The sequence below is a fragment of the Callorhinus ursinus genome, unplaced genomic scaffold (assembly GCF_003265705.2).
Source record: "Callorhinus ursinus isolate GAN/ISIS: 27379988/994484 unplaced genomic scaffold, GSC_fseal_2.0 scaffold103, whole genome shotgun sequence".
Lineage (NCBI taxonomy): Eukaryota > Metazoa > Chordata > Mammalia > Carnivora > Otariidae > Callorhinus > Callorhinus ursinus.
Window position 1 is genome coordinate 1,494,145 of NW_027397165.1, and position 9,600 is coordinate 1,503,744.

General features: G+C 38.1%; 1 pseudogene; it reads right to left on the minus strand.

The window, feature by feature from the left end:
- Nucleotides 1–6,210: 6,210 nt before the first annotated feature.
- On the minus strand, nt 6,211–6,890 carry LOC112808784 (glutathione S-transferase Mu 3-like; annotated as a pseudogene).
- Nucleotides 6,891–9,600: the final 2,710 nt, after the last annotated feature.

The window sequence follows — 9,600 nt, forward strand, 5'->3', positions numbered from 1 at the left end:
ATATTCTTATAATTGTTTGTATTTCTTAGGTGTTGGTTGTGGATCTCTCCTCCTTCATTTATGATTTTATTAATTTGGGTCCTTTCTCTTTTCTTTTTGATAAGTCTGGCCTGGGGCTTATCAATCTTATTAATTCTTTCAAAGAACCAGCGCCTAATTTCATTGATCTGTTCTACTCTTCTCCTAGTTTCTATTTCATTGATTTATGCTCTAATCTTTATTATTTCTCTTCTCATGCTGGGTTTAGGCTTTATTTGCTTTTCTTCCTCCAGATCCTTTAGGTGTAATTTTATGTTGTGTGTTTGAGACCTTTCTTGTTTTTTGAGAAAGGCTTGTAATTCTATATACTTCCCTTTTAGGACCGCTTTTGCTGCATCCCAAAGGTTTTGAACTGTCATGTTTTCATTTTTATTTGTTTCCATGAATTTTTTAAATTCTTTAATTTCCTGGTTGACTCATCCATTCTTTAGTAGGATACTCTTTAGCCTCCATGTATTTGAGTTATTTCCAAATTTCCTCTTGTGATTGAGTTCCAATTTCAAGACATTGTGGTCCAAAAATATGCAGGGAATGATCCCAATCTTTTGGTACCCATTGAGATCTGATCTGTGACCCAGGATGTGATCTATTCTGGAGAGTGTTCCATGTGCCCTCAAGAAGAATGTGTATTCTGTTGCTTTAGGATGGAATGCTCTGAATATATCTATGAAGTCCATCTGGTCCAGTGTGTCATTCTAAACTCTTATTTCCTTTTTGATCTTCTGCTTAGATGATCTGTCTGTTGCAGTGAGGGAGGTGTTAAAATCCCCTACTACTGTTTCATTATTATCGATGTGTTTCTTTTATGTTATTAATTGGCTTATATTTTTGTCTGCTCCCATGTTAGGGGCATAAATATTTACAATTCTTAGATCTTCTTCTTGGATAGACCTTTTAATTATGACATAGTATCCTTACTCATCTCTTATTACAGTCTTTGGTTTAAAATCTTATTTGTCTGATGTAAGAATTGCCTTCCAAGCTTTATTTTGATGTCCATTAGCATGACAAATTGGTTCCCACCCCCTCACTTTCAATCTGTAAGTGTCTTTGGTTCTAAAATGAGTCTCTTGCAGACAGCATATCAATGGGTCTTGCTTTTTATCCAATTTGATACTCTGTGTCTTTTGATTGGGACATTTAGCCCATTTACATTCAGAGTATCTATTGAAAGATATGAATTTAGTGCCATTGTATTGCCTGTAAAGTAACTGTTACCATATATTGTCTTTGTTCCTTTCTGGTCTATGTTACTTTTGGGCTCTGTCTTTGCTTAGAGGACCCCTTTCAATATTTCTTCTAGGGCTGGTTTGGGGATCATAAATTCTTTTAGTTTCTGTTTGTCCTGGATGCTTTTTAACACTCCTTCTATTTTGAATGACCTCCTAGCTGGACTTGGCTACAGTTTTTCTCATTTAGCACCCTGAATATATCATACCAATCCTTTCTGGCCTGCCAGGTCTCTGTGGATAGGTCTGTTGTCAATCTAATGTTTCTACCCTTGTAGGTTATAGACCTCTTGTCCCGAGTTGCTTTCAGGATTTTCTCTTTGTCTCTGGGATTTGTAAGTTTTACTATTATATGTCGGGATGTAGACCTATTTGTACTGATTTTGAGGGTGGTCCTCTGTCTCCTAGATTGAATGCCTGTTTCCTTCCCCCGATTAGGGTTGTTCTCTGCTATAATTTCCTCCAATATACCTTCTGCCTCCCTCTCTCTTTCCTTTTTTTATGGGATCCCAATTATTCTAATATTGTTCCACTTCATGGTGTCACTTATCTCTCGAATTCTCCCCTCATGATCCAGTTTGTGTCTCTTTTTCTCAACTTCTTCATTCTCTATTGCTTGGTCTTCTATACCACTAATTCTCTCTTCTCCCTAATTTTTCCTTGCAGTTAGAGCCTCCATTTTTTTTATTGTATCTCATTAATAGCCTTTTTGATTTTGACTTGGTTAAATTTTAGTTCTTTTATTTCTCCAGAAAGGGATTCTCTAGTGTCTTCTATGTGTTTTTCAAGCCCAGCTAGTATTTTTTTAAAGATTTTTTATTTATTTATTTGACAGAGAGAGACGCATTGAGAGAGGGAACACAAACGGGGGGAGTGGGAGAGGGAGAAGCAGGCTTCCCGCCGAGCAGGGAGCAGGGAGCCTGATGCGGGGCTCGATCCCAGGACCCCGGGATCATGACCTGAGCCGAAGGCAGTCGCTTAACCAACTGAGCCACCCAGGTGCCCCAAGCCCAGCTAGTATTGTTATAATCATTATTCTGACATCTTACTAATGTCCATATTGGTTAGGTCCCTAGCAGTCCATAATGCATCTTGTTCTCTTTTTTTTGAGGTGAATTTTTTCATCTTGCCATTCTATCCAGAGAAGAATAGATGAACAAGAAAACAAGATAGTAAAATGGCAAGAACAACCCCAGAGAAATATACACTAAACAAATCAGAAATACCCACAACTGGGAAAAGGAGAAAGAGAGAGAGAGAAGAAAAGAGAAAAATAGAGAAAATAATCAGATATGTGAGCATAATGGAGCAATACTCTGGGTTCTGTGTGTATTTTGGTCTGTTTTCTAGAAAACTAGATCCTTAGATTGTAAAGAAAGAAAAGCTTATATACATACAAAAATAAAATTAAATACAATGAAAGGATAGAATGTAAGTATAAAAATGGAAATTAAAAGAGAAGGAAAAACCAAAGAGAAAGGAAAAAAAAACAACAGCAACTAAAATAGGAAGGAATATAAACAGACAGGTGAACAGAACAGAGCAATAAATTATCTCCTGAGTGTATTTGGTCAATTTGTTAGAGGAAACTACATCTCAAAATTCAAAAGAAAGAAAAACAAAATTAAATACATTGAAAGGATATAATGTAACTGTAAAGATGAAAATTAAAAAAGGCTTTAACAAACCAAAAAACCAACCAAACAAACAAACCAAAAAGAGAATATGATCAGACGGGTGAATAGCACAGAGCCATACACTAGATTTTGGGTGTATTTTGGTCTGTTAGAAGAAACTGCATCCCAAAATTTTAAAGAAAAAAAAAAACCTTATATATATACAAAAATAAGATTAAATACAATGAAGGGGTAGAATGTAACTTTAAAAATGAAAATTAAAAAAGATTTGATAAAATAAGAAGTTGGTTAAAAAAGGAAAGAAGAAAAAATTTTTTAAGGATTTTATTTATTTATTTGAGAGAGAGAGTGAGAGAGAGAGCACAGGAGGGGGTAGGGTCAGAGGGAGACGCAGACTCCCCGCCGAGCAGGGAGCCTGATATAGGACTTGATCCCGGGACTCTGGGATCATGACCTGAGCTGAAGGCAGTGGCTTAACCAACTGAGCCACCCAGGTGCCCAAGATAGAAGAAAAATTAAAAAAAATGAAAAAAAATAAAGAAAATTAAAAAATTAAATTTGAAAGACTAAGAAATCATGGGGAAAAAGCCATGAGTTCTATGTGCTGTATTCCCCTAGCACTGGAGTTTTACACTTTTCATTGATTGGTAAAGTTGGTCTTGGCTGGATGTTCTTGCTTATCTTCTGGGGGAGGGGCCTGTTGCATTGATTTTCAAGTGTCTTTGCCCCAAGGGGGATTGTACCACCCTTGCCAGGGGACCAGGCTAAGTAATCTGCTCCAGTTTGCTCTATGTGGCTTTTGTTCCCTGAAGGCTTTCCACGCAGGTTTAGAGGTTGAGAATGAAAATGGCAGCCTCCCAACCTCTGGCCCCAGAGCTGAAAGCTCAGGGCCCCACTCCTCAGTGAGCCCTCAGAGAAATGCAGTCAATCACTCTTGTCTCCCTGGTCTCCAGCTGCACTCTGTGCTCCCTTGGCCTGTTACCGAGTGTTTCTATCTCATTCTACCCATTTCAAGTTCCAAATCCTGCCCACTCCTGTGGCATGCTCTTGCTCTGCTCCTCCCAGGGGTTCTGCTGCTTTTTGGGCCCCTGCTCAGAGACCAGTCACCCAATTGTGCCACTGTTTGTGGTTTATGGCAACAGTGAGCTGAGAGCCCACTCCTGGGCTCATGGATTGCAGCTGCCTTCCAGGCTCCAATGCCTGGGAGCTCTGCCACACTCAGGCACCCTCCATCTTCCTGTGACCCTGAGGATCCTGAGACCACACTGTCCCAGCTAGAGTTCCATCCCTGCTTAGCAGCTTGAGCGACATCCCTCACTGGAGCAGATTTCTAAAAGTTCCATGTTTGTGCTCTGCTGCTATATCACTTGCCAGTAGCTGGCTGATGGAGGCTTTGTCCCCCCACAGTCTATCTTCCCAAATATTGCCTCGGATTCACTTCTCTGCACCTCCTACCTCACAGAAAGTTGTCGCTTTTCTATTCGTAGAGTTGCACATATTCTATTCTTCAATCTCTGGTTGAGTTCACAGGTGTTCAGAATGATTTGATAGCTATCTAGCTGAATTCCTGGGACCAGATGAAATTAAAGTCTCCTAATCACCCACCATATTGGACTCCTGTCTTATAATCATTGTTTTAAAATCTAGTTCAGATATCTTACTTATGTCTGTATGGGGTAAATCCCTAACTGTGAGTATTATTTCCTGTTCTCTCTTTTGGGGTGAATTTAGCCATGTTGTCATTTTGTTCAGAGAAGAAAAAAAAGAAAGAAAAAGTAAAAACAAAACCAAAATAACAAAAAGGAAAAGAAAAAAACCCTAGATCTTGGGTGCGTTTTGGCCAACTTGTTAAAAGAATCTATATCCCAGAATAAGAGAGAAAAAAAATACAATGTAAGTAAGCAAAAGAATATATATATTTAAATTAGAAAAAATAATAATAAATAAAAAATAATTGAAAAAATAAGAAAATAAATGAAAAATAATAAAAAATAAAGAATAAAAGTACAAAAGAACTTAGATATGATTTTACCCTAGAGCTGAAGCTTTGCAGCCCTGTATGATCAGTAACCTTTGTGGGATGGAGTTGTCTGTGCTTTTCTTCTGGGGGAGTGGCCTGTTGTGCTGATTCTCAGGTAGACTTACCCTAATGGAAATGTGCCTCCAGGGTGCAGGGAGCAGGCGCTTGGTGTAAGTGGGTCTGGACTCCACTAGGTGGCACTCTTTTGCTCCTGGGAGTCTTTCAGCACTGATGGATGGGATGAATATGGTGACATCCTGCTCTCTAGTCTTGGAAGTGAGATTTTGTACCCCCCCACTCTTCAATGAGCCCTCACAGAAGAGCAATCACTCTTGTGTCCCCCATTTCCATCAGAACCCTACATTCACCCTGCCTGTGTCCAAGGTTTTTATCTAGGCTCCCAACTGAGTTTCAAAACTCCAAATTTTGGGGACTCCCGTGATGTGACCCATGCTGTTCCTCCTGGCGAGTGCCTCCCCATGCTCTCCCAATTGCTGGGCCATCTCAAGAAAGTGGCCACATGGTGGTTCAGTAGTTCACAGTTTACGGCAAAACAGCAGAAAACCAGCACTTAGACTCACTGTTCTCAACTGGTTTCCATGCTCCTATGCATGGAAACAGTGCAGCACTTAGGCTCCACCCATTCTTCTTGCAACCTAGGGGATCCTCAAACCATGGTGTCACTCCTGGGATTCTGCCCTGCTTTGCCACCTAAGCACCTGTAAGCCAGGCACATCTCCCATGGTAACAGACTTCTAAAAGTTCCAATTTTTCACTCTCCTGCTTATCATACTTTCTGGTAGCCTCCATAAGTAGGCTCCCTACCTACCACCATATCCACAGCTATATCTCCCTGAATTCAAGTACCCGTACCTCTTACCTTCCAAAAAGCGGTTGCTTTTCTACTTGTAGACTTGAAGGTTTGTTCTCTCAGAACTCTGATTGATTTCTCAAGTGTTCAGAATGGTTTGATAACTATCTAGCTGTATTCGAGGAATGAGATAAGCTTAGTGTCCCCCTAATACTCTGCCATATTAACTCCTTTCCTGTCTTCAATTTTTCATCAGTGTTTTATACTTTTCACGGTATAGGTCTTTTATGTCATTGGTTAGGTTTATTCCTAGATATCTTATTATTTTTGGTGCAGTTATAAAAGGGATTGTTTTCTTTTTCTTTTTTTTTTTTTTAGCTTAAACGCTATTTATTGAAAAGAGCAGAGAAGAGAGAGTACACGCCCCCTAGGGACAGGATGGAATAAAACAAGCAGTGCAAGTCCACCTCCTGCTCAGCATATTCTCTTGTTGTCCCACTGGGCCATCTTGTTGTTGACGGGCATCTTCAGGAAGCGGTCAGACTGCATGTAGTTAGCGATCTTCTCCAAAGCCTCAAAATGGCACATGAAAGCCTTCAGATTTGGAAATTCATCCAGGCACTTGGGCTCAAACAAACGGTTCTGATCTAAGACATCATAGGTGAGGAAATTCACAAAGGTGAGCTTTTCTCCTGCAAACCGTGAGAATTTTCCCAGGAACAAGGAGAACTGTTTCAGTTGTCCAGGTAGCTGTTCCAAGTACTGAGGCTTCAGTTTGTCAAGGTCAGGGCTATAGCACAGTCGTATCAGCTCATGCGGAAATCCATTATTTGGTTCTCCATGATGTCCACTCGAATCTTTTCTTCTTCAGTCTCACCACACATATTGTGCTTTCGAGCGATGTAGCGCAAGATAGCATTGCTATGGGTGATCTTGTTCTTACCATCCATGAGGTAGGGCAGGTTAGGAAAGTCCAGGTTGAGCTTGAATTTCACATCCAGCCATTGGCTTCTATCATAGTCGGGAGCTTCCCCGCACGTGTACTGTTTCTCCTCATAGGATGTATCGGTGAACTCCAGGAGCATGCGGATGGCGTGTGCCAGCCCGCGAATATCCCAGTAACCTAGAACCATGGTCGACTTGGACAACGACATGCTGATGTTGTTTCGGTACCTTCCAGGACTCGGGATTGTTTTCTTGATTTCTCTTTCTGCTGCTTTATTATTGGTGTAGAGAAATACAACAGATTTCTGTACATTGATTTTGTATCCTAAAACTTTACTGAATTTGCATATGAATTCTAGCAAATTTTTTTGTGGAGTCTTTTGGGTTTTCTATATATAGTATCATTCATCTGTAAATAGTGAGAGTTTTACTTCTTCCTTACTGATCTGGATGCCTTATATTTCCATTTGTTGTCCGATCGGTATGGCTAGGACTTTCAGTACTATCTTGAATAGAAGTGGTGAGTGAACATCCTTGTATTGTTCCTGACCTTAGGGGAAAAGCTTTAAGGTTTTCCCCATTAAGGATGATTTAGTTGCAGATGTTTCATAAATGGCCTTTATTATGTTGAGGTGTTCCTTCTCAAACTACTTTGTTGACAGTTCATATCATGAATGGATGTTGTACTTTATCAAATGCTTTCTCTACAACTATTGAAATGATCATATCATTTTTATCCTTTTTCTTATTGATGTTATGTATCATATTGATTGATTTGCAAATATTATATCACACTTGTAACCCAGAAATAAATCCCACTTGATTGTGGTGAATGATTTTATTAATGTATTGTTGCGTTCAGTGTGCTACTATTTTATTGAGGATACTTGCATCTGTGTTCATCAGAGATATTCTCCTGTAGTTCTTTTTTTTTTTTTTTTGTGGCGTGTCTTTATCTGGTTTTGGTATCACGGTAACACTGGCCTCATTGTATTAATTTATAAGTTTCTCTTCCTGTTCTATTTTTTGGAATTGTTTGAGAAGAATAGGTTTTAACTATTATTTAAATGTTTGGTAGAATTCCCCTGTGAAGCCATCTGCCCCTGGACTTTCATTTGTTGGGAGATTTTTGATTACTGATTCAATTTCTTTGCTGGTTATTGGTCTATTCAAGTTTTTGATTTCTTCCCTTTTCAGTTTTGGTAGTTGATATGTTTCTTGGAATTTATCTATTTCTTCTAGGTTGTCCAATTTGTTAGCATATAGTTTTTCATATTATTCTCTTACAATTGTTGTATTTCTGAGGTGTTTGATGTTATTTCTTCTCTCTCATTTGTGTTTTTATGTATTTGAGTCATTTCACTTTTTTTGATAAATCTGGCATTGCTATAAACTTCCCTCCTAGAACTGCTTTTGCTGCATTCTAGAGGTTTTGGGCCATTGTATTTCATTTTCATTTGTTTCCAAGTACTTTTTAAATTTCTTTTATTTACTGGTTGACTCATTCATTGTTTAGTAGCATGTTATGTAACCTCCATGTATTTGTAGTCTTTCCTGTTGTTTTCTTGTGGTTTATTTCTAGTTTCATAGTATTGTTTTCAGAAAAGATGCATGGTTTGACTTTGTCATTCTTGAATTTGTTGAGGCTTGTTTTGTAGGCTAATATGTGTTCTATTTTAGAGAATGTTCCATGTGCCCTGGAAAAGAATGTGTTTTCTTTTGTTTTAGGATGGAATGTTCTGAATATACCTGTTAAATCTATCTGTTCAGTGTCTCATTCAAAGCCATTGTTTCCTTGTTGATTTTCTGTTTAGGTGATCTCCATTGACATAAGTAGGGTGATAAGGCCCCATAGTATTATTGTATCATTGATTAAATCTCTTATGCTTGTTATTAACTGTTTATGTATTTTAATGCTCCTATTTTTTGTGCATATATACTTGCAATTGTTATGTTTTCTTGTTGGATCGTCCCCTCATTATTATACTGTGGTTTTTCTTTGTCTTTTTTTAAGACTTTGTTTTAAATTCTTTGTCATATATAATTATTGCTACTCTAGCTTTCTTTTGACATCCATTTTCACGATAGGTATTTCTCTGTCCCCTTACTTTCCATCTGCATCTGGTGTCTTTATGTCTAAAATGAGTCTCTTTAGGCAGTATATAGATGGGTATTGTTTTTTAACCATTCTGTCACTTCATGTCTTTTGATTCAAGCATTTAGTTCATTTTCATTCAAAGTAATTATTGTAAGCATTTATTGTCATTTTATTATTTGTTTTGCAGTTGTTTCTGAAGACTTTTTCTGATCCTTTCTTGTTCTTCTCTTTTTCATGGTTTGCTGATTTTCTTTAGTGATATATTTGGATTTCATTCTCTTTATTCTTTGCATATTTATTAGCTGTTTTTAATACATGGTTACCATTAGGTTTTGGATAGAACCTTTTCTGCATATAGCAGTCTATATTAAGTTGATGGTCATTTAAGTTTGAACCCATTCTTTACTCTTGTCCTCCTCACGTTTTAGGTATATGCTGCTTCACATCCTTTTTTTTTGTGAGTTCCTTTACTAATTTCCCACAGAAATATTGATCTTTACTGCTTTTGTGTTTCCTACCTTTATACTGTCACCTTTGCTTTCCTTTGCATTCAAATTGTCCCCTTTAATATTTCTTTCAGGGCTGATTTAATTGTCATTAATTCCTTTAGTTTTTATTTGTCTGGGAAACTCTTTATCTCTCCTTCTATTCTGACTTATAGCCTTGCTGGATAGAGTTTTCTTAGCTGCAGATTTTTCCCACTCAGCACTTTCAATATATCATGCTACTCCCTTCTGGCTTGCAAAGTTTCTGCTGAAAAATCCCCTGCTAGCCTTATGGGTTTTCTCTTGTGTGTTACTGTGTTCCTTTGTCTTGCTGCT